The sequence below is a fragment of the Symphalangus syndactylus genome, chromosome 4 (genome assembly GCF_028878055.3).
Source record: "Symphalangus syndactylus isolate Jambi chromosome 4, NHGRI_mSymSyn1-v2.1_pri, whole genome shotgun sequence".
Classification (NCBI taxonomy): domain Eukaryota; kingdom Metazoa; phylum Chordata; class Mammalia; order Primates; family Hylobatidae; genus Symphalangus; species Symphalangus syndactylus.
Window position 1 is genome coordinate 11702019 of NC_072426.2, and position 26370 is coordinate 11728388.

Consider the following 26370-nt stretch of genomic DNA (forward strand, 5'->3'; position numbering starts at 1 on the left):
TTCTGAGCGCTAATAGGCCTCTATTGGGAAAAATAATATCTTCAAATAAAAACTACACAGAAGCATTGTGTGAAACTTATTTCTGATATGTTCATTAAGCTAACAGAGTTAAACCATACTTTTGATTGCGCAGTTCTGAACACACTTTCTGTAGAAAATGCAAGTGGACATTCGGAGCGCTAAGAGGGTAATAGTGGAAAAAGGAATATATTCAAATATAAACTACACAGTAGCATTCTGTGAAAATTCTTTCTGTTCTGTGCATTCAACTAACAGAGTTGAACCTTACTTTTGATTGAGCCGTTCTGAAACAATCTTTCTGTAGAAACTGCAATTGGACATGCTAAGCGCTAAGAGGCCTACATTGGGAAAAAGAATATCTTCAAATAAAAACTACACAGATGCATTCTGTGAAACTTATTTCTGATCTGTAAATTCAGTTAACAGAGATAAAACATATTTTTGATTGAGCAGTTATGAAACACTCTTTTTGTAGAAAATGCAAGTGGAGATTCGGAGCGCTAAGAGGGTAATAGTGGAAAAAGGAATGTCTTCAAATATAAACTACACAGAATCATTCGGTGAAACTTCTTTCTGATCTGTGCATTCAGGTAACAGAGTTAAACCATACTTTTGATTGAGCAGATCTGAACACTCTTTCTGTAGAAAATGCAACTGGACATTTGGAGCGCTAAGAGCGTAGTAGTGGAAAAAGGAATATATTCAAATATAAACTACACAGAAGCCTTCTGTGAAACTTCATTCTGATCTGAGCATTCAGCTAACAGAGTTAAACCGTACTTTTGATTGAGCAGTTTTGAAACACTCTGTCTGTAGAAAATGCAACTGGACATTCGTAGCGCTAAGTGGGTAATAGTGGAAAAAAGAATATGTTCAAATATAAACTACACAGAAGCATTGTATGAAACTTCTTTCTGTTCTGTGCATTCAACTAACAGAGTTGAACCTTACTTTTGATTGAGCCGTTCTGAAACACTCTTTCTGTAGAAACTGCAATTGGACATTCTGAGCGCTAAGAGGCCTATATTGGGAAAAAGAATGTCTACAAATAAAAACTACACAGAAGAATTGTGTGAAACTTCTTTCTGTTCTGTTTGTTCAACTAAAAGAGTTGAACCTTAGTTTTGATTGAGCCGTTCTGAAACACTCTTTCTGTAGAAAATGCAAGTGGAGATTCGGAGCGCTAAGAGGGTAATAGTGGAAAAAGGAATGTCTCCAAATATAAACTACACAGAATCATTCTGTGAAACTTCTTTCCGATCTGTGCATTCAGCTAACAGAGTTAAACCATACTTTTGATTGAGCAGATCTGAACACTCTTTCTGTAGAAAATGCAACTGGACATTTGGAGCGCTAAGAGAGTAGTAGTGGAAAAAGGAATATATTCAAATATAAACTACACAGAAGCATTCTGTGAAACTTCTTTCTGATCTGAGCATTCAGCTAACAGAGTTAAACCATACTTTTGATTGAGCAGTTTTGAAACACTCTGTCTGTAGAAAATGCAACTGGACATTCGTAGCGCTAAGTGGGTAATAGTGGAAAAAAGAATACGTTCAAATATAAACTACACAGAAGCATTGTATGAAACTTCTTTCTGTTCTGTGCATTCAACTAACAGAGTTGAACCTTACTTTTCATTGAGCCGTTCTGAAACACTCTTTCTGTAGAAACTGCAATTGGACATTCTGAGCGCTAAGAGGCCTATATTGGGAAAAATAATATCTTCAAATAAAAACTACACAGAAGCATTGTGTGAAACTTATTTCTGATATGTTCATTAAGCTAACAGAGTTAAACCATACTTTTGATTGCGCAGTTCTGAACACTCTTTTTGTAGAAAATGCAAGTGGACATTCGGAGCGCTAAGAGGGTAATAGTGGAGAAAGGAATATATTCAAATATAAACTACACAGTAGCATTCTGTGAAAATTCTTTCTGTTCTGTGCATTCAACTAACAGAGTTGAACCTTACTTTTGATTGAGCCGTTCTGAAACACTCTTTCTGTAGAAACTGCAATTGGACATGCTAAGCGCTAAGAGGCCTACATTGGGAAAAAGAATATCTTCAAATAAAAACTACACACATGCATTCTGTGAAACTTATTTCTGATCTGTAAATTCAGTTAACAGAGATAAAACATATTTTTGATTGAGCCGTTCTGAAACACTCTTTCTGTAGAAAATGCAAGTGGAGATTCCGAGCGCTAAGGGGGTAATAGTGGAAAAAGGAATGTCTCCAAATATAAACTACACAGAATCATTCTGTGAAATTTCTTTCTGATCTGTGCATTCAGCTAACAGAGTTAAACCATACTTTTGATTGAGCAGATCTGAACACTCTTTCTGTAGATAATGCAACTGGACATTTGGAGCGCTAAGAGAGTAGTAGTGGAAAAAGGAATATATTCAAATATAAACTACACAGAAGCATTCTGTGAAACTTCTTTCTGATCTGAGCATTCAGCTAACAGAGTTAAACCATACTTTTGATTGAGCAGTTTTGAAACACTCTGTCTGTAGAAAATGCAACTGGACATTCGTAGCGCTAAGTGGGTAATAGTGGAAAAAAGAATATGTTCAAATATAAACTACACAGAAGCATTGAATGAAACTTCTTTCTGTTCTGTGCATTCAACTAACAGAGTTGAACCTTACTTTTGATTGAGCCGTTCTGAAACACTCTTTCTGTAGAAACTGCAATTGGACATTCTGAGCGCTAAGAGGCCTATATTGGGAAAAATAATATCTTCAAATAAAAACTACACAGAAGCATTGTGTGAAACTTATTTCTGATATGTTCATTAAGCTAACAGAGTTAAACCATACTTTTGATTGCGCAGTTCTGAACCCTCTTTCTGTAGAAAATGCAAGTGGACATTCGGAGCGCTAAGAGGGTAATAGTGGAAAAAGGAATATATTCAAATATAAACTACACAGTAGCATTCTGTGAAAATTCTTTCTGTTCTGTGCATTCAACTAACAGAGTTGAACCTTACTTTTGATTGAGCCGTTCTGAAACACTCTTTCTGTAGAAACTGCAATTGGACATGCTAAGCGCTAAGAGGCCTACATTGGGAAAAAGAATATCTTCAAATAAAAACTACACAGATGCATTCTGTGAAACTTATTTCTGATCTGTAAATTCAGTTAACAGAGATAAAACATATTTTGGATTGAGCAGTTATGAAACACTCTTTTTGTAGAAAATGCAAGTGGAGATTCCGAGCGCAAAGAGGGTAATAGTGGAAAAAGGAATGTCTTCAAATATAAACTACACAGAATCATTCGGTGAAATTTCTTTCTGATCTATGCATTCAGCTAACAGAGTTAAACCATACTTTTGATTGAGCAGATCTGAACACTCTTTCTGTAGAAAATGCAACTGGACATTTGGAGCGCTAAGAGCGTAGTAGTGGTAAAAGGAATATATTCAAATATAAACTACACAGAAGCCTTCTGTGAAACTTCTTTCTGATCTGAGCATTCAGCTAACAGAGTTAAACCATACTTTTGATTGAGCAGTTTTGAAACACTCTGTCTGTAGAAAATGCAACTGGACATTCGTAGCGCTAAGTGGGTAATAGTGGAAAAAAGAATATGTTCAAATATAAACTACACAGAAGCATTGTATGAAACTTCTTTCTGTTCTGTGCATTCAACTAACAGAGTTGAACCTTACTTTTGATTGAGCCGTTCTGAAACACTCTTTCTGTAGAAACTGCAATTGGACATTCTGAGCGCTAAGAGGCCTATATTGGGAAAAAGAATGTCTACAAATAAAAACTACACAGAAGAATTGTGTGAAACTTCTTTCTGTTCTGTTTGTTCAACTAAAAGAGTTGAACCTTAGTTTTGATTGAGCCGTTCTGAAACACTCTTTCTGTAGAAAATGCAAGTGGAGATTCGGAGCGCTAAGAGGGTAATAGTGGAAAAAGGAATGTCTCCAAATATAAACTACACAGAATCATTCTGTGAAACTTCTTTCCGATCTGTGCATTCAGCTAACAGAGTTAAACCATACTTTTGATTGAGCAGATCTGAACACTCTTTCTGTAGAAATTGCAACTGGACATTTGGAGCGCTAAGAGAGTAGTAGTGGAAAAAGGAATATATTCAAATATAAACTACACAGAAGCATTCTGTGAAACTTCTTTCTGATCTGAGCATTCAGCTAACAGAGTTAAACCATACTTTTGATTGAGCAGTTTTGAAACACTCTGTCTGTAGAAAATGCAACTGGACATTCGTAGCGCTAAGTGGGTAATAGTGGAAAAAAGAATACGTTCAAATATAAACTACACAGAAGCATTGTATGAAACTTCTTTCTGTTCTGTGCATTCAACTAACAGAGTTGAACCTTACTTTTGATTGAGCCGTTCTGAAACACTCTTTCTGTAGAAACTGCAATTGGACATTCTGAGCGCTAAGAGGCCTATATTGGGAAAAATAATATCTTCAAATAAAAACTACACAGAAGCATTGTGTGAAACTTATTTCTGATATGTTCATTAAGCTAACAGAGTTAAACCATACTTTTCATTGCGCAGTTCTTATCACTCTTTCTGTAGAAAATGCAAGTGGACTTTCGGAGCGCTAAGAGGGTAATAGTGGAAAAAGGAATATATTCAAATATAAACTACACAGTAGCATTCTGTGGAAATTCTTTCTGTTCTGTGCATTCAACTAACAGAGTTGAACGTTACTTTTGATTGAGCCGTTCTGAAACACTCTTTCTGTATAAACTGCAATTGGACATGCTAAGCGCTAAGAGGCCTACATTGGGAAAAAGAATATCTTCAAATAAAAACTACACAGATGCATTCTGTGAAACTTATTTCTGATCTGTAAATTCAGTTAACAGAGATAAAACATATTTTGGATTGAGCAGTTATGAAACCCTCTTTTTGTAGAAAATGCAAGTGGAGATTCCGAGCGCAAAGAGGGTAATAGTGGAAAAAGGAATGTCTTCAAATATAAACTACACAAAATCATTCGGTGAAACTTCTTTCTGATCTATGCATTCAGCTAACAGAGTTAAACCACACTTTTGATTGAGCAGATCTGAACACTCTTTCTGTAGAAAATGCAACTGGACATTTGGAGCGCTAAGAGCGTAGTAGTGGAAAAAGTAATATATTCAAATATAAACTACACAGAAGCATTCTGTGAAACTTCTTTCTGATCTGAGCTTTCAGCTAACAGAGTTAAACCATACTTTTGATTGAGCAGTTTTGAAACACTCTGTATGTAGAAAATGCAACTGGACATTCGTAGCGCTAAGTGGGTAATAGTGGAAAAAAGAATATGTTCAAATATAAACTACACAGAATCATTGTATGAAACTTCTTTCTGTTCTGTGCATTCAACTAACAGAGTTGAACCTTACTTTTGATTGAGCCGTTCTGAAACACTCTTTCTGTAGAAACTGCAATTGGTCATTCTGAGCGCTAAGAGGCCTATATTGGGAAAAAGAATGTCTACAATTAAAAACTACACAGAAGAATTGTGTGAAACTTCTTTCTGTTCTGTTTGTTCAACTAAAAGAGTTGAACCTTAGTTTTGATTGAGCCGTTCTGAAACACTCTTTCTGTAGAAAATGCAAGTGGAGATTCGGAGCGCTAAGAGGATAATAGTGGAAAAAGGAATGTCTCCAAATATAAACTACACAGAATCATTCTGTGAAACTTCTTTCTGATCTGTGCATTCAGCTAACAGAGTTAAACCATACTTTTGATTGAGCAGATCTGAACACTCTTTCTGTAGAAAATGCAACTGGACATTTGGAGCGCTAAGAGCGTAGTAGGGGAAAAAGGAATATATTCAAATATAAACTACACAGAAGCATTCTGTGAAACTTCTTTCTGATCTGAGCATTCAGCTAACAGAGTTAAACCATACTTTTGATTGAGCAGTTTTGAAACACTCTGTCTGTAGAAAATGCAACTGGACATTCGTAGCGCTAAGTGGGTAATAGTGGAAAAAAGAATACGTTCAAATATAAACTACACAGAAGCATTGTATGAAACTTCTTTCTGTTCTGTGCATTCAACTAACAGAGTTGAACCTTACTTTTGATTGAGCCTTTCTGAAACACTCTTTCTGTAGAAACTGCAATTGGACATTCTGAGCGCTAAGAGGCCTCTATTGGGAAAAAAAATATCTTCAAATAAAAACTACACAGAAGCATTGTGTGAAACTTATTTCTGATATGTTCATTAAGCTAACAGAGTTAAACAATACTTTTGATTGCGCAGTTCTGAACACTCTTTCTGTAGAAAATGCAAGTGGACATTCGGAGCGCTAAGAGGGTAATAGTGGAAAAAGGAATATATTCAAATATAAACTACACAGTAGCATTCTGTGAAAATTCTTTCTGTTCTGTGCATTCAACTAACAGAGTTGAACGTTACTTTTGATTGAGCCGTTCTGAAACACTCTTTCTGTATAAACTGCAATTGGACATGCTAAGCGCTAAGAGGCCTACATTGGGAAAAAGAATATCTTCAAATAAAAACTACACAGATGCATTCTGTGAAACTTATTTCTGATCTGTAAATTCAGTTAACAGAGATAAAACATATTTTGGATTGAGCAGTTATGAAACACTCTTTTTGTAGAAAATGCAAGTGGAGATTCCGAGCGCAAAGAGGGTAATAGTGGAAAAAGGAATGTCTTCAAATATAAACTACACAGAATCATTCGGTGAAACTTCTTTCTGATCTATGCATTCAGCTAACAGAGTTAAACCATACTTTTGATTGAGCAGATCTGAACACTCTTTCTGTAGAAAATGCAACTGGACATTTGGAGCGCTAAGAGCGTAGTAGTGGAAAAAGGAATATATTCAAATATAAACTACACAGAAGCATTCTGTGAAACTTCTTTCTGATCTGAGCATTCAGCTAACAGAGTTAAACCATACTTTTGATTGAGCAGTTTTGAAACACTCTGTCTGTAGAAAATGCAACTGGACATTCGTAGCGCTAAGTGGGTAATAGTGGAAAAAAGAATATGTTCAAATATAAACTACACAGAATCATTGTATGAAACTTCTTTCTGTTCTGTGCATTCAACTAACAGAGTTGAACCTTACTTTTGATTGAGCCGTTCTGAAACACTCTTTCTGTAGAAACTGCAATTGGTCATTCTGAGCGCTAAGAGGCCTATATTGGGAAAAAGAATGTCTACAATTAAAAACTACACAGAAGAATTGTGTGAAACTTCTTTCTGTTCTGTTTGTTCAACTAAAAGAGTTGAACCTTAGTTTTGATTGAGCCGTTCTGAAACACTCTTTCTGTAGAAAATGCAAGTGGAGATTCGGAGCGCTAAGAGGGTAATAGTGGAAAAAGGAATGTCTCCAAATATAAACTACACAGAATCATTCTGTGAAACTTCTTTCTGATCTGTGCATTCAGCTAACAGAGTTAAACCATACTTTTGATTGAGCAGATCTGAACACTCTTTCTGTAGAAAATGCAACTGGACATTTGGAGCGCTAAGAGCGTAGTAGGGGAAAAAGGAACATATTCAAATATAAACTACACAGAAGCATTCTGTGAAACTTCTTTCTGATCTGAGCATTCAGCTAACAGAGTTAAACCATACTTTTGATTGAGCAGTTTTGGAACACTCTGTCTGTAGAAAATGCAACTGGACATTCGTAGCGCTAAGTGGGTAATAGTGGAAAAAAGAATATGTTCAAATATAAACTACACAGAAGCATTGTATGAAACTTCTTTCTGTTCTGTGCTTTCAACTAACAGAGTTGAACCTTACTTTTGATTGAGCCGTTCTGAAACACTCTTTCTGTAGAAACTGCAATTGGACATTCTGAGCGCTAAGAGGCCTATATTTGGAAAAAGAATGTCTACAAATAAAAACTACACAGAAGAATTGTGTGAAACTTCTTTCTCTTCTGTTTGTTCAACTAAAAGAGTTGAACCTTAGTTTTGATTGAGCCGTTCTGAAACACTCTTTCTGTAGAAAATGCAAGTGGAGATTCGGAGCGCTAAGAGGGTAATAGTGGAAAAAGGAATGTCTCCAAATATAAACTACACAGAATCATTCTGTGAAACTTCTTTCTCATCTGTGCATTCAGCTAACAGAGTTAAACCATACTTTTGATTGAGCAGATCTGAACACTCTTTCTGTAGAAAATGCAACTGGACATTTGGAGCGCTAAGAGAGTAGTAGTGGAAAAAGGAATATATTCAAATATAAACTACACAGAAGCATTCTGTGAAACTTCTTTCTGATCTGAGCATTCAGCTAACAGAGTTAAACCATACTTTTGATTGAGCAGTTTTGGAACACTCTGTCTGTAGAAAATGCAACTGGACATTCGTAGCGCTAAGTGGGTAATAGTGGAAAAAAGAATATGTTCAAATATAAACTACACAGAAGCATTGTATGAAACTTTTTTCTGTTCTGTGCATTCAACTAACAGAGTTGAACCTTACTTTTGATTGAGCCTTTCTGAAACACTCTTTCTGTAGAAACTGCAATTGGACATTCTGAGCGCTAAGAGGCCTATATTGGGAAAAATAATATCTTCAAATAAAAACTACACAGAAGCATTGTGTGAAACTTATTTCTGATATGTTCATTAAGCTAACAGAGTTAAACCATACTTTTGATTGCGCAGTTCTGAACACTCTTTCTGTAGAAAATGCAAGTGGACATTCGGAGCGCTAAGAGGGTAATAGTGGAAAAAGGAATATATTCAAATATAAACTACACAGTAGCATTCTGTGAAAATTCTTTCTGTTCTGTGCATTCAACTAACAGAGTTGAACCTTACTTTTGATTGAGCCGTTCTGAAACACTCTTTCTGTAGAAACTGCAATTGGACATGCTAAGCGCTAAGAGGCCTACATTGGGAAAAATAATATCTTCAAATAAAAACTACACAGATGCATTCTGTGAAACTTATTTCTGATCTGTAAAATCAGTTAACAGAGATAAAACATATTTTTGATTGAGCAGTTATGAAACACTCTTTTTGTAGAAAATGCAAGTGGAGATTCGGAGCGCTAAGAGGGTAATAGTGGAAAAAGGAATGTCTTCAAATATAAACTACACAGAATCATTCTGTGAAACTTCTTTCTGATCTGTGCATTCAGCTAACAGGGTTAAACCATACTTTTGATTGAGCAGATCTGAACACTCTTTCTGTAGAAAATGCAACTGGACATTTGGAGCGCTAAGAGCGTAGTAGTGGAAAAAGGAATATATTCAAATATAAACTACACAGAAGCATTCTGTGAAACTTCTTTCTGATCTGAGCATTCAGCTAACAGAGTTAAACCATACTTTTGATTGAGCAGTTTTGAAACACTCTGTCTGTAGAAAATGCAACTGGACATTCGTAGCGCTAAGTGGGTAATAGTGGAAAAAAGAATATGTTCAAATATAAACTACACAGAAGCATTGTATGAAACTTCTTTCTGTTCTGTGCTTTCAACTAACAGAGTTGAACCTTACTTTTGATTGAGCCGTTCTGAAACACTCTTTCTGTAGAAACTGCAATTGGACATTCTGAGTGCTAAGAAGCCTATATTGGGAAAAAGAATGTCTACAAATAAAAACTACACAGAAGAATTGTGTGAAACTTCTTTCTCTTCTGTTTGTTCAACTAAAAGAGTTGAACCTTAGTTTTGATTGAGCCGTTCTGAAACACTCTTTCTGTAGAAAATGCAAGTGGAGATTCGGAGCGCTAAGAGGGTAATAGTGGAAAAAGGAATGTCTCCAAATATAAACTACACAGAATCATTCTGTGAAACTTCTTTCTCATCTGTGCATTCAGCTAACAGAGTTAAACCATACTTTTGATTGAGCAGATCTGAACACTCTTTCTGTAGAAAATGCAACTGGACATTTGGAGCGCTAAGAGAGTAGTAGTGGAAAAAGGAATATATTCAAATATAAACTACACAGAAGCATTCTGTGAAACTTCTTTCTGATCTGAGCATTCAGCTAACAGAGTTAAACCATACTTTTGATTGAGCAGTTTTGGAACACTCTGTCTGTAGAAAATGCAACTGGACATTCGTAGCGCTAAGTGGGTAATAGTGGAAAAAAGAATATGTTGAAATATAAACTACACAGAAGCATTGTATGAAACTTTTTTCTGTTCTGTGCATTCAACTAACAGAGTTGAACCTTACTTTTGATTGAGCCTTTCTGAAACACTCTTTCTGTAGAAACTGCAATTGGACATTCTGAGCGCTAAGAGGCCTATATTGGGAAAAATAATATCTTCAAATAAAAACTACACAGAAGAATTGTGTGAAACTTCTTTCTCTTCTGTTTGTTCAACTAAAAGAGTTGAACCTTAGTTTTGATTGAGCCGTTCTGAAACACTCTTTCTGTAGAAAATGCAAGTGGAGATTCGGAGCGCTAAGAGGGTAATAGTGGAAAAAGGAATGTCTCCAAATATAAACTACACAGAATCATTCTGTGAAACTTCTTTCTCATCTGTGCATTCAGCTAACAGAGTTAAACCATACTTTTGATTGAGCAGATCTGAACACTCTTTCTGTAGAAAATGCAACTGGACATTTGGAGCGCTAAGAGAGTAGTAGTGGAAAAAGGAATATATTCAAATATAAACTACACAGAAGCATTCTGTGAAACTTCTTTCTGATCTGAGCATTCAGCTAACAGAGTTAAACCATACTTTTGATTGAGCAGTTTTGGAACACTCTGTCTGTAGAAAATGCAACTGGACATTCGTAGCGCTAAGTGGGTAATAGTGGAAAAAAGAATATGTTCAAATATAAACTACACAGAAGCATTGTATGAAACTTTTTTCTGTTCTGTGCATTCAACTAACAGAGTTGAACCTTACTTTTGATTGAGCCTTTCTGAAACACTCTTTCTGTAGAAACTGCAATTGGACATTCTGAGCGCTAAGAGGCCTATATTGGGAAAAATAATATCTTCAAATAAAAACTACACAGAAGCATTGTGTGAAACTTATTTCTGATATGTTCATTAAGCTAACAGAGTTAAACCATACTTTTGATTGCGCAGTTCTGAACACTCTTTCTGTAGAAAATGCAAGTGGACATTCGGAGCGCTAAGAGGGTAATAGTGGAAAAAGGAATATATTCAAATATAAACTACACAGTAGCATTCTGTGAAAATTCTTTCTGTTCTGTGCATTCAACTAACAGAGTTGAACCTTACTTTTGATGGAGCCGTTCTGAAACACTCTTTCTGTAGAAACTGCAATTGGACATGCTAAGCGCTAAGAGGCCTACATTGGGAAAAATAATATCTTCAAATAAAAACTACACAGATGCATTCTGTGAAACTTATTTCTGATCTGTAAAATCAGTTAACAGAGATAAAACATATTTTTGATTGAGCAGTTATGAAACACTCTTTTTGTAGAAAATGCAAGTGGAGATTCGGAGCGCTAAGAGGGTAATAGTGGAAAAAGGAATGTCTTCAAATATAAACTACACAGAATCATTCTGTGAAACTTCTTTCTGATCTGTGCATTCAGCTAACAGGGTTAAACCATACTTTTGATTGAGCAGATCTGAACACTCTTTCTGTAGAAAATGCAACTGGACATTTGGAGCGCTAAGAGCGTAGTAGTGGAAAAAGGAATATATTCAAATATAAACTACACAGAAGCATTCTGTGAAACTTCTTTCTGATCTGAGCATTCAGCTAACAGAGTTAAACCATACTTTTGATTGAGCTGTTTTGAAACACTCTGTCTGTAGAAAATGCAACTGGACATTCGTAGCGCTAAGTGGGTAATAGTGGAAAAAAAATATGTTCAAATATAAACTACACAGAAGCATTGTATGAAACTTCTTTCTGTTCTGTGCTTTCAACTAACAGAGTTGAACCTTACTTTTGATTGAGCCGTTCTGAAACACTCTTTCTGTAGAAACTGCAATTGGACATTCTGAGCGCTAAGAAGCCTATATTGGGAAAAAGAATGTCTACAAATAAAAACTACACAGAAGAATTGTGTGAAACTTCTTTCTCTTCTGTTTGTTCAACTAAAAGAGTTGAACCTTAGTTTTGATTGAGCCGTTCTGAAACACTCTTTCTGTAGAAAATGCAAGTGGAGATTCGGAGCGCTAAGAGGGTAATAGTGGAAAAAGGAATGTCTCCAAATATAAACTACACAGAATCATTCTGTGAAACTTCTTTCTCATCTGTGCATTCAGCTAACAGAGTTAAACCATACTTTTGATTGAGCAGATCTGAACACTCTTTCTGTAGAAAATGCAACTGGACATTTGGAGCGCTAAGAGAGTAGTAGTGGAAAAAGGAATATATTCAAATATAAACTACACAGAAGCATTCTGTGAAACTTCTTTCTGATCTGAGCATTCAGCTAACAGAGTTAAACCATACTTTTGATTGAGCAGTTTTGGAACACTCTGTCTGTAGAAAATGCAACTGGACATTCGTAGCGCTAAGTGGGTAATAGTGGAAAAAAGAATAAGTTGAAATATAAACTACACAGAAGCATTGTATGAAACTTTTTTCTGTTCTGTGCATTCAACTAACAGAGTTGAACCTTACTTTTGATTGAGCCTTTCTGAAACACTCTTTCTGTAGAAACTGCAATTGGACATTCTGAGCGCTAAGAGGCCTATATTGGGAAAAATAATATCTTCCAATAAAAACTACACAGAAGAATTGTGTGAAACTTCTTTCTCTTCTGTTTGTTCAACTAAAAGAGTTGAACCTTAGTTTTGATTGAGCCGTTCTGAAACACTCTTTCTGTAGAAAATGCAAGTGGAGATTCGGAGCGCTAAGAGGGTAATAGTGGAAAAAGGAATGTCTCCAAATATAAACTACACAGAATCATTCTGTGAAACTTCTTTCTCATCTGTGCATTCAGCTAACAGAGTTAAACCATACTTTTGATTGAGCAGATCTGAACACTCTTTCTGTAGAAAATGCAACTGGACATTTGGAGCGCTAAGAGAGTAGTAGTGGAAAAAGGAATATATTCAAATATAAACTACACAGAAGCATTCTGTGAAACTTCTTTCTGATCTGAGCATTCAGCTAACAGAGTTAAACCATACTTTTGATTGAGCAGTTTTGGAACACTCTGTCTGTAGAAAATGCAACTGGACATTCGTAGCGCTAAGTGGGTAATAGTGGAAAAAAGAATATGTTGAAATATAAACTACACAGAAGCATTGTATGAAACTTTTTTCTGTTCTGTGCATTCAACTAACAGAGTTGAACCTTACTTTTGATTGAGCCTTTCTGAAACACTCTTTCTGTAGAAACTGCAATTGGACATTCTGAGCGCTAAGAGGCCTATATTGGGAAAAATAATATCTTCAAATAAAAACTACACAGAAGAATTGTGTGAAACTTCTTTCTCTTCTGTTTGTTCAACTAAAAGAGTTGAACCTTAGTTTTGATTGAGCCGTTCTGAAACACTCTTTCTGTAGAAAATGCAAGTGGAGATTCGGAGCGCTAAGAGGGTAATAGTGGAAAAAGGAATGTCTCCAAATATAAACTACACAGAATCATTCTGTGAAACTTCTTTCTCATCTGTGCATTCAGCTAACAGAGTTAAACCATACTTTTGATTGAGCAGATCTGAACACTCTTTCTGTAGAAAATGCAACTGGACATTTGGAGCGCTAAGAGAGTAGTAGTGGAAAAAGGAATATATTCAAATATAAACTACACAGAAGCATTCTGTGAAACTTCTTTCTGATCTGAGCATTCAGCTAACAGAGTTAAACCATACTTTTGATTGAGCAGTTTTGGAACACTCTGTCTGTAGAAAATGCAACTGGACATTCGTAGCGCTAAGTGGGTAATAGTGGAAAAAAGAATATGTTCAAATATAAACTACACAGAAGCATTGTATGAAACTTTTTTCTGTTCTGTGCATTCAACTAACAGAGTTGAACCTTACTTTTGATTGAGCCTTTCTGAAACACTCTTTCTGTAGAAACTGCAATTGGACATTCTGAGCGCTAAGAGGCCTATATTGGGAAAAATAATATCTTCAAATAAAAACTACACAGAAGCATTGTGTGAAACTTATTTCTGATATGTTCATTAAGCTAACAGAGTTAAACCATACTTTTGATTGCGCAGTTCTGAACACTCTTTCTGTAGAAAATGCAAGTGGACATTCGGAGCGCTAAGAGGGTAATAGTGGAAAAAGGAATATATTCAAATATAAACTACACAGTAGCATTCTGTGAAAATTCTTTCTGTTCTGTGCATTCAACTAACAGAGTTGAACCTTACTTTTGATGGAGCCGTTCTGAAACACTCTTTCTGTAGAAACTGCAATTGGACATGCTAAGCGCTAAGAGGCCTACATTGGGAAAAATAATATCTTCAAATAAAAACTACACAGATGCATTCTGTGAAACTTATTTCTGATCTGTAAAATCAGTTAACAGAGATAAAACATATTTTTGATTGAGCAGTTATGAAACACTCTTTTTGTAGAAAATGCAAGTGGAGATTCGGAGCGCTAAGAGGGTAATAGTGGAAAAAGGAATGTCTTCAAATATAAACTACACAGAATCATTCTGTGAAACTTCTTTCTGATCTGTGCATTCAGCTAACAGGGTTAAACCATACTTTTGATTGAGCAGATCTGAACACTCTTTCTGTAGAAAATGCAACTGGACATTTGGAGCGCTAAGAGCGTAGTAGTGGAAAAAGGAATATATTCAAATATAAACTACACAGAAGCATTCTGTGAAACTTCTTTCTGATCTGAGCATTCAGCTAACAGAGTTAAACCATACTTTTGATTGAGCTGTTTTGAAACACTCTGTCTGTAGAAAATGCAACTGGACATTCGTAGCGCTAAGTGGGTAATAGTGGAAAAAAAATATGTTCAAATATAAACTACACAGAAGCATTGTATGAAACTTCTTTCTGTTCTGTGCTTTCAACTAACAGAGTTGAACCTTACTTTTGATTGAGCCGTTCTGAAACACTCTTTCTGTAGAAACTGCAATTGGACATTCTGAGCGCTAAGAAGCCTATATTGGGAAAAAGAATGTCTACAAATAAAAACTACACAGAAGAATTGTGTGAAACTTCTTTCTCTTCTGTTTGTTCAACTAAAAGAGTTGAACCTTAGTTTTGATTGAGCCGTTCTGAAACACTCTTTCTGTAGAAAATGCAAGTGGAGATTCGGAGCGCTAAGAGGGTAATAGTGGAAAAAGGAATGTCTCCAAATATAAACTACACAGAATCATTCTGTGAAACTTCTTTCTCATCTGTGCATTCAGCTAACAGAGTTAAACCATACTTTTGATTGAGCAGATCTGAACACTCTTTCTGTAGAAAATGCAACTGGACATTTGGAGCGCTAAGAGAGTAGTAGTGGAAAAAGGAATATATTCAAATATAAACTACACAGAAGCATTCTGTGAAACTTCTTTCTGATCTGAGCATTCAGCTAACAGAGTTAAACCATACTTTTGATTGAGCAGTTTTGGAACACTCTGTCTGTAGAAAATGCAACTGGACATTCGTAGCGCTAAGTGGGTAATAGTGGAAAAAAGAATAAGTTGAAATATAAACTACACAGAAGCATTGTATGAAACTTTTTTCTGTTCTGTGCATTCAACTAACAGAGTTGAACCTTACTTTTGATTGAGCCTTTCTGAAACACTCTTTCTGTAGAAACTGCAATTGGACATTCTGAGCGCTAAGAGGCCTATATTGGGAAAAATAATATCTTCCAATAAAAACTACACAGAAGAATTGTGTGAAACTTCTTTCTCTTCTGTTTGTTCAACTAAAAGAGTTGAACCTTAGTTTTGATTGAGCCGTTCTGAAACACTCTTTCTGTAGAAAATGCAAGTGGAGATTCGGAGCGCTAAGAGGGTAATAGTGGAAAAAGGAATGTCTCCAAATATAAACTACACAGAATCATTCTGTGAAACTTCTTTCTCATCTGTGCATTCAGCTAACAGAGTTAAACCATACTTTTGATTGAGCAGATCTGAACACTCTTTCTGTAGAAAATGCAACTGGACATTTGGAGCGCTAAGAGAGTAGTAGTGGAAAAAGGAATATATTCAAATATAAACTACACAGAAGCATTCTGTGAAACTTCTTTCTGATCTGAGCATTCAGCTAACAGAGTTAAACCATACTTTTGATTGAGCAGTTTTGGAACACTCTGTCTGTAGAAAATGCAACTGGACATTCGTAGCGCTAAGTGGGTAATAGTGGAAAAAAGAATATGTTCAAATATAAACTACACAGAAGCATTGTATGAAACTTTTTTCTGTTCTGTGCATTCAACTAACAGAGTTGAACCTTACTTTTGATTGAGCCTTTCTGAAACACTCTTTCTGTAGAAACTGCAATTGGACATTCTGAGCGCTAAGAGGCCTATATTGGGAAAAATAATATCTTCAAATAAAAACTACACAGAAGCATTGTGTGAAACTTATTTCTGATATGTTCATTAAGCTAACAGAGTTAAACCATACTTTTGATTGCGCAGTTCTGAACACTCTTTCTGTAGAAAATGCAAGTGGACATTCGGAGCGCTAAGAGGGTAATAGTGGAAAAAGGAATATATTCAAATATAAACTACACAGTAGCATTCTGTGAAAATTCTTTCTGTTCTGTGCATTCAACTAACAGAGTTGAACCTTACTTTTGATTGAGCCGTTCTGAAACACTCTTTCTGTAGAAACTGCAATTGGACATGCTAAGCGCTAAGAGGCCTACATTGGGAAAATAATATCTTCAAATAAAAACTACACAGATGCATTCTGTGAAACTTATTTCTGATCTGTAAAATCAGTTAACAGAGATAAAACATATTTTTGATTGAGCAGTTATGAAACACTCTTTTTGTAGAAAATGCAAGTGGAGATTCGGAGCGCTAAGAGGGTAATAGTGGAAAAAGGAATGTCTTCAAATATAAACTACACAGAATCATTCTGTGAAACTTCTTTCTGATCTGTGCATTCAGCTAACAGGGTTAAACCATACTTTTGATTGAGCAGATCTGAACACTCTTTCTGTAGAAAATGCAACTGGACATTTGGAGCGCTAAGAGCGTAGTAGTGGAAAAAGGAATATATTCAAATATAAACTACACAGAAGCATTCTGTGAAACTTCTTTCTGATCTGAGCATTCAGCTAACAGAGTTAAACCATACTTTTGATTGAGCTGTTTTGAAACACTCTGTCTGTAGAAAATGCAACTGGACATTCGTAGCGCTAAGTGGGTAATAGTGGAAAAAAGAATATGTTCAAATATAAACTACACAGAAGCATTGTATGAAACTTCTTTCTGTTCTGTGCTTTCAACTAACAGAGTTGAACCTTACTTTTGATTGAGCCGTTCTGAAACACTCTTTCTGTAGAAACTGCAATTGGACATTCTGAGCGCTAAGAAGCCTATATTGGGAAAAAGAATGTCTACAAATAAAAACTACACAGAAGAATTGTGTGAAACTTCTTTCTCTTCTGTTTGTTCAACTAAAAGAGTTGAACCTTAGTTTTGATTGAGCCGTTCTGAAACACTCTTTCTGTAGAAAATGCAAGTGGAGATTCGGAGCGCTAAGACGGTAATAGTGGAAAAAGGAATGTCTCCAAATATAAACTACACAGAATCATTCTGTGAAACTTCTTTCTCATCTGTGCATTCAGCTAACAGAGTTAAACCATACTTTTGATTGAGCAGATCTGAACACTCTTTCTGTAGAAAATGCAACTGGACATTTGGAGCGCTAAGAGAGTAGTAGTGGAAAAAGGAATATATTCAAATATAAACTACACAGAAGCATTCTGTGAAACTTCTTTCTGATCTGAGCATTCAGCTAACAGAGTTAAACCATACTTTTGATTGAGCAGTTTTGGAACACTCTGTCTGTAGAAAATGCAACTGGACATTCGTAGCGCTAAGTGGGTAATAGTGGAAAAAAGAATATGTTCAAATATAAACTACACAGAAGCATTGTATGAAACTTTTTTCTGTTCTGTGCATTCAACTAACAGAGTTGAACCTTACTTTTGATTGAGCCTTTCTGAAACACTCTTTCTGTAGAAACTGCAATTGGACATTCTGAGCGCTAAGAGGCCTATATTGGGAAAAATAATATCTTCAAATAAAAACTACACAGAAGAATTGTGTGAAACTTCTTTCTCTTCTGTTTGTTCAACTAAAAGAGTTGAACCTTAGTTTTGATTGAGCCGTTCTGAAACACTCTTTCTGTAGAAAATGCAAGTGGAGATTCGGAGCGCTAAGAGGGTAATAGTGGAAAAAGGAATGTCTCCAAATATAAACTACACAGAATCATTCTGTGAAACTTCTTTCTCATCTGTGCATTCAGCTAACAGAGTTAAACCATACTTTTGATTGAGCAGATCTGAACACTCTTTCTGTAGAAAATGCAACTGGACATTTGGAGCGCTAAGAGAGTAGTAGTGGAAAAAGGAATATATTCAAATATAAACTACACAGAAGCATTCTGTGAAACTTCTTTCTGATCTGAGCATTCAGCTAACAGAGTTAAACCATACTTTTGATTGAGCAGTTTTGGAACACTCTGTCTGTAGAAAATGCAACTGGACATTCGTAGCGCTAAGTGGGTAATAGTGGAAAAAAGAATATGTTCAAATATAAACTACACAGAAGCATTGTATGAAACTTTTTTCTGTTCTGTGCATTCAACTAACAGAGTTGAACCTTACTTTTGATTGAGCCTTTCTGAAACACTCTTTCTGTAGAAACTGCAATTGGACATTCTGAGCGCTAAGAGGCCTATATTGGGAAAAATAATATCTTCAAATAAAAACTACACAGAAGCATTGTGTGAAACTTATTTCTGATATGTTCATTAAGCTAACAGAGTTAAACCATACTTTTGATTGCGCAGTTCTGAACACTCTTTCTGTAGAAAATGCAAGTGGACATTCGGAGCGCTAAGAGGGTAATAGTGGAAAAAGGAATATATTCAAATATAAACTACACAGTAGCATTCTGTGAAAATTCTTTCTGTTCTGTGCATTCAACTAACAGAGTTGAACCTTACTTTTGATTGAGCCGTTCTGAAACACTCCTTCTGTAGAAACTGCAATTGGACATGCTAAGCGCTAAGAGGCCTACATTGGGAAAAAGAATATCTTCAAATAAAAACTACACAGATGCATTCTGTGAAACTTATTTCTGATCTGTAAATTCAGTTAACAGAGATAAAACATATTTTTGATTGAGCAGTTATGAAACACTCTTTTTGTAGAAAATGCAAGTGGAGATTCGGAGCGCTAAGAGGGTAATAGTGGAAAAAGGAATGTCTTCAAATATAAACTACACAGAATCATTCTGTGAAACTTCTTTCTGATCTGTGCATTCCGCTAACAGAGTTAAACCATACTTTTGATTGAGCAGATCTGAACACTCTTTCTGTAGAAAATGCAACTGGACATTTGGAGCGCTAAGAGCGTAGTAGTGGAAAAAGGAATATATTCAAATATAAACTACACAGAAGCATTCTGTGAAACTTCTTTCTGATCTGAGCATTCAGCTAACAGAGTTAAACCATACTTTTGATTGAGCAGTTTTGAAACACTCTGTCTGTAGAAAATGCAACTGGACATTCGTAGCGCTAAGTGGGTAATAGTGGAAAAAAGAATATGTTCAAATATAAACTACACAGAAGCATTGTATGAAACTTCTTTCTGTTCTGTGCATTCAACTAACAGAGTTGAACCTTACTTTTGATTGAGCCGTTCTGAAACACTCTTTCTGTAGAAACTGCAATTGGACATTCTGAGCGCTAAGAGTCCTATATTGGGAAAAAGAATGTCTACAAATAAAAACTACACAGAAGAATTGTGTGAAACTTCTTTCTCTTCTGTATTTTCAACTAAAAGAGTTGAACCTTAGTTTTGATTGAGCTGTTCTGAAACACTCTTTCTGTAGAAAATGCAAGTGGAGATTCGGAGCGCTAAGAGGGTAATAGTGGAAAAAGGAATGTCTCCAAATATAAACTACACAGAATCATTCTGTGAAACTTCTTTCTGATCTGTGCATTCAGCTAAAAGAGTTAAACCATACTTTTGATTGAGCGGATCTGAACACTCTTTCTGTAGAAAATGCAACTGGACATTTGGAGCGCTAAGAGAGTAGTAGTGGAAAAAGGAATATATTCAAATATAAACTACACAGAAGCATTCTGTGAAACTTCTTTCTGATCTGAGCATTCAGCTAACAGAGTTAAACCATACTTTTGATTGAGCAGTTTTGAAACACTCTGTCTGTAGAAAATGCAACTGGACATTCGTAGCGCTAAGTGGGTAATAGTGGAAAAAAGAATATGTTCAAATATAAACTACACAGAAGCATTGTATGAAACTTCTTTCTGTTCTGTGCATTCAACTAACAGAGTTGAACCTTACTTTTGATTGAGCATTTCTGAAACACTCTTTCTGTAGAAACTGCAATTGGACATTCTGAGCGCTAAGAGGCCTATATTGGGAAAAATAATACCTTCAAATAAAAACTACACAGAAGCATTGTGTGAAACTTATTTCTGATATGTTCATTAAGCTAACAGAGTTAAACCATACTTTTGATTGCACAGTTCTGAACACTCTTTCTGTAGAAAATGCAAGTGGACATTCGGAGCGCTAAGAGGGTAATAGTGGAAAAAGGAATATATTCAAATATAAACTACACAGTAGCATTCTGTGAAAATTCTTTCTGTTCTGTGCATTCAACTAACAGAGTTGAACCTTACTTTTGATTGAGCCGTTCTGAAACACTCTTTCTGTAGAAACTGCAATTGGACATGCTAAGCGCTAAGAGGCCTACATTGGGAAAAAAAATATCTTCAAATAAAAACTACACAGATGCATTCTGTGAAACTTATTTCTGATCTGTAAATTCAGTTAACAGAGATAAAACATATTTTTGATTGAGCAGTTATGAAACACTCTTTTTGTAGAAAATGCAAGTGGAGATTCGGAGCGCTAAGAGGATAATAGTGGAAAAAGTAATGTCTTCAAATATAAACTACACAGAATCATTCTGTGAAACTTCTTTCTGATCTGTGCATTCAGCTAACAGAGTTAAACCATACTTTTGATTGAGCAGATCTGAACACTCTTTCTGTAGAAAATGCAACTGGACATTTGGAGCGCTAAGAGCGTAGTAGTGGAAAAAGGAATATATTCAAATATAAACTACACAGAAGCATTCTGTGAAACTTCTTTCTGATCTGAGCATTCAGCTAACAGAGTTAAACCATACTTTGGATTGAGCAGTTTTGAAACACTCTGTCTGTAGAAAATGCAACTGGACATTCGTAGCGCTAAGTGGGTAATAGTGGAAAAAAGAATATGTTCAAATATAAACTACACAGAAGCATTGTATGAAACTTCTTTCTGTTCTGTGCATTCAACTAACGGAGTTGAACCATACTTTTGATTGAGCCGTTCTGAAACACTCTTTCTGTAGAAACTGCAATTGGACATTCTGAGCGCTAAGAGGCCTATATTGGGAAAAAGAATGTCTACAAATAAAAACTACACAGAAGAATTGTGTGAAACTTCTTTCTCTTCTGTTTGTTCAACTAAAAGAGTTGAACCTTAGTTTTGATTGAGCCGTTCTGAAACACTCTTTCTGTAGAAAATGCAAGTGGAGATTCGGAGCGCTAAGAGGGTAATAGTGGAAAAAGGAATGTCTCCAAATATAAACTACACAGAATCATTCTGTGAAACTTCTTTCTGATCTGTGCATTCAGCTAACAGAGTTAAACCATACTTTTGATTGAGCAGTTTTGAAACACTCTGTCTGTAGAAAATGCAACTGGACATTTGGAGCGCTAAGAGAGTAGTAGTGGAAAAAGGAATATATTCAAATATAAACTACACAGAAGCATTCTGTGAAACTTCTTTCTGATCTGAGCATTCAGCTAACAGAGTTAAACCATACTTTTGATTGAGCAGTTTTGAAACACTCTGTCTGTAGAAAATGCAACTGTACATTCGTAGCGCTAAGTGGGTAATAGTGGAAAAAAGAATATGTTCAAATATAAACTACACAGAAGCATTGTATGAAACTTCTTTCTGTTCTGTGCATTCAACTAACAGAGTTGAACCTTACTTTTGATTGAGTCGTTCTGAAACACTCTTTCTGTAGAAACTGAAATTGGACATTCTGAGCGCTAAGAGGCCTCTATTGGGAAAAATAATATCTTCAAATAAAAACTACACAGAAGCATTGTGTGAAACTTATTTCTGATATGTTCATTAAGCTAACAGAGTTAAACCATACTTTTGATTGCGCAGTTCTGAACACTCTTTCTGTAGAAAATGCAAGTGGACATTCGGAGCGCTAAGAGGGTAATAGTGGAAAAAGGAATATATTCAAATATAAACTACACAGTAGCATTCTGTGAAAATTCTTTCTGTTCTGTGCATTCAACTAACAGAGTTGAACCTTACTTTTGATTGAGCCGTTCTGAAACACTCTTTCTGTAGAAACTGCAATTGGACATGCTAAGCGCTAAGAGACCTACATTGGGAAAAAGAATATCTTCAAATAAAAACTACACAGATGCATTCTGTGAAACTTATTTCTGATCTGTAAATTCAGTTAACAGAGATAAAACATATTTTGGATTGAGCAGTTATGAAACACTCTTTTTGTAGAAAATGCAAGTGGAGATTCCGAGCGCAAAGAGGGTAATAGTGGAAAAAGGAATGTCTTCAAATATAAACTACACAGAATCATTCGGTGAAACTTCTTTCTGATCTATGCATTCAGCTAACAGAGTTAAACCATACTTTTGATTGAGCAGATCTGAACACTCTTTCTGTAGAAAATGCAACTGGACATTTGGAGCGCTAAGAGCGTAGTAGTGGAAAAAGGAATATATTCAAATATAAACTACACAGAAGCATTCTGTGAAACTTCTTTCTGATCTGAGCTTTCAGCTAACAGAGTTAAACCATACTTTTGATTGAGCAGTTTTGAAACACTCTGTATGTAGAAAATGCAACTGGACATTCGTAGCGCTAAGTGGGTAATAGTGGAAAAAAGAATATGTTCAAATATAAACTACACAGAAGCATTGTATGAAACTTCTTTCTGTTCTGTGCTTTCAACTAACAGAGTTGAACCTTACTTTTGATTGAGCCGTTCTGAAACACTCTTTCTGTAGAAACTGCAATTGGACATTCTGAGCGCTAAGAGGCCTATATTGGGAAAAAGAATGTCTACAAATAAAAACTACACAGAAGAATTGTGTGAAACTTCTTTCTCTTCTGTTTGTTCAACTAAAAGAGTTGAACCTTAGTTTTGATTGAGGCGTTCTGAAACACTCTTTCTGTAGAAAATGCAACTGGAGATTCGGAGCGCTAAGAGGGTAATAGTGGAAAAAGGAATGTCTCCAAATATAAACTACACAGAATCATTCTGTGAAACTTCTTTCTCATCTGTGCATTCAGCTAACAGAGTTAAACCATACTTTTGATTGAGCAGATCTGAACACTCTTTCTGTAGAAAATGCAACTGGACATTTGGAGCGCTAAGAGAGTAGTAGTGGAAAAAGGAATATATTCAAATATAAACTACACAGAAGCATTCTGTGAAACTTCTTTCTGATCTGAGCATTCAGCTAACAGAGTTAAACCATACTTTTGATTGAGCAGTTTTGGAACACTCTGTCTGTAGAAAATGCAACTGGACATTCGTAGCGCTAAGTGGGTAATAGTGGAAAAAAGAATATGTTCAAATATAAACTACACAGAAGCATTGTATGAAACTTTTTTCTGTTCTGTGCATTCAACTAACAGAGTTGAACCTTACTTTTGATTGAGCCTTTCTGAAACACTCTTTCTGTAGAAACTGCAATTGGACATTCTGAGCGCTAAGAGGCCTATATTGGGAAAAATAATATCTTCAAATAAAAACTACACAGAAGCATTGTGTGAAACTTATTTCTGATATGTTCATTAAGCTAACAGAGTTAAACCATACTTTTGATTGCGCAGTTCTGAACACTCTTTCTGTAGAAAATGCAAGTGGACATTCGGAGCGCTAAGAGGGTAATAGTGGAAAAAGGAATATATTCAAATATAAACTACACAGTAGCATTCTGTGAAAATTCTTTCTGTTCTGTGCATTCAACTAACAGAGTTGAACCTTACTTTTGATTGAGCCGTTCTGAAACACTCTTTCTGTAGAAACTGCAATTGGACATGCTAAGCGCTAAGAGGCCTACATTGGGAAAAATAATATCTTCAAATAAAAACTACACAGATGCATTCTGTGAAACTTATTTCTGATCTGTAAATTCAGTTAAGAGAGATAAAACATATTTTTGATTGAGCAGTTATGAAACACTCTTTTTGTAGAAAATGCAAGTGGAGATTCGGAGCGCTAAGAGGGTAATAGTGGAAAAAGGAATGTCTTCAAATATAAACTACACAGAATCATTCTGTGAAACTTCTTTCTGATCTGTGCATTCAGCTAACAGAGTTAAACCATACTTTTGATTGAGCAGATCTGAACACTCTTTCTGTAGAAAATGCAACTGGACATTTGGAGCGCTAAGAGCGTAGTAGTGGAAAAAGGAATATATTCAAATATAAACTACACAGAAGCATTCTGTGAAACTTCTTTCTGATCTGAGCATTCAGCTAACAGAGTTAAACCATACTTTTGAATGAGCAGTTTTGAAACACTCTGTCTGTAGAAAATGCAACTGGACATTCGTAGCGCTAAGTGGGTAATAGTGGAAAAAAGAATATGTTCAAATATAAACTACACAGAAGCATTGTATGAAACTTCTTTCTGTTCTGTGCTTTCAACTAACAGAGTTGAACCTTACTTTTGATTGAGCCGTTCTGAAACACTCTTTCTGTAGAAACTGCAATTGGACATTCTGAGCGCTAAGAAGCCTATATTGGGAAAAAGAATGTCTACAAATAAAAACTACACAGAAGAATTGTGTGAAACTTCTTTCTCTTCTGTTTGTTCAACTAAAAGAGTTGAACCTTAGTTTTGATTGAGCCGTTCTGAAACACTCTTTCTGTAGAAAATGCAAGTGGAGATTCGGAGCGCTAAGAGGGTAATAGTGGAAAAAGGAATGTCTCCAAATATAAACTACACGGAATCATTCTGTGAAACTTCTTTCTCATCTGTGCATTCAGCTAACAGAGTTAAACCATACTTTTGATTGAGCAGATCTGAACACTCTTTCTGTAGAAAATGCAACTGGACATTTGGAGCGCTAAGAGAGTAGTAGTGGAAAAAGGAATATATTCAAATATAAACTACACAGAAGCATTCTGTGAAACTTCTTTCTGATCTGAGCATTCAGCTAACAGAGTTAAACCATACTTTTGATTGAGCAGTTTTGGAACACTCTGTCTGTAGAAAATGCAACTGGACATTCGTAGCGCTAAGTGGGTAATAGTGGAAAAAAGGATATGTTCAAATATAAACTACACAGAAGCATTGTATGAAACTTTTTTCTGTTCTGTGCATTCAACTAACAGAGTTGAACCTTACTTTTGATTGAGCCTTTCTGAAACACTCTTTCTGTAGAAACTGCAATTGGACATTCTGAGCGCTAAGAGGCCTATATTGGGAAAAATAATATCTTCAAATAAAAACTACACAGAAGCATTGTGTGAAACTTATTTCTGATATGTTCATTAAGCTAACAGAGTTAAACCATACTTTTGATTGCGCAGTTCTGAACACTCTTTCTGTAGAAAATGCAAGTGGACATTCGGAGCGCTAAGAGGGTAATAGTGGAAAAAGGAATATATTCAAATATAAACTACACAGTAGCATTCTGTGAAAATTCTTTCTGTTCTGTGCATTCAACTAACAGAGTTGAACCTTACTTTTGATTGAGCCGTTCTGAAACACTCTTTCTGTAGAAACTGCAATTGGACATGCTAAGCGCTAAGAGGCCTACATTGGGAAAAATAATATCTTCAAATAAAAACTACACAGATGCATTCTGTGAAACTTATTTCTGATCTGTAAATTCAGTTAACAGAGATAAAACATATTTTTGATTGAGCAGTTATGAAACACTCTTTTTGTAGAAAATGCAAGTGGAGATTCGGAGCGCTAAGAGGGTAATAGTGGAAAAAGGAATGTCTTCAAATATAAACTACACAGAATCATTCTGTGAAACTTCTTTCTGATCTGTGCATTCCGCTAACAGAGTTAAACCATACTTTTGATTGAGCAGATCTGAACACTCTTTCTGTAGAAAATGCAACTGGACATTTGGAGCGCTAAGAGCGTAGTAGTGGAAAAAGGAATATATTCAAATATAAACTACACAGAAGCATTCTGTGAAACTTCTTTCT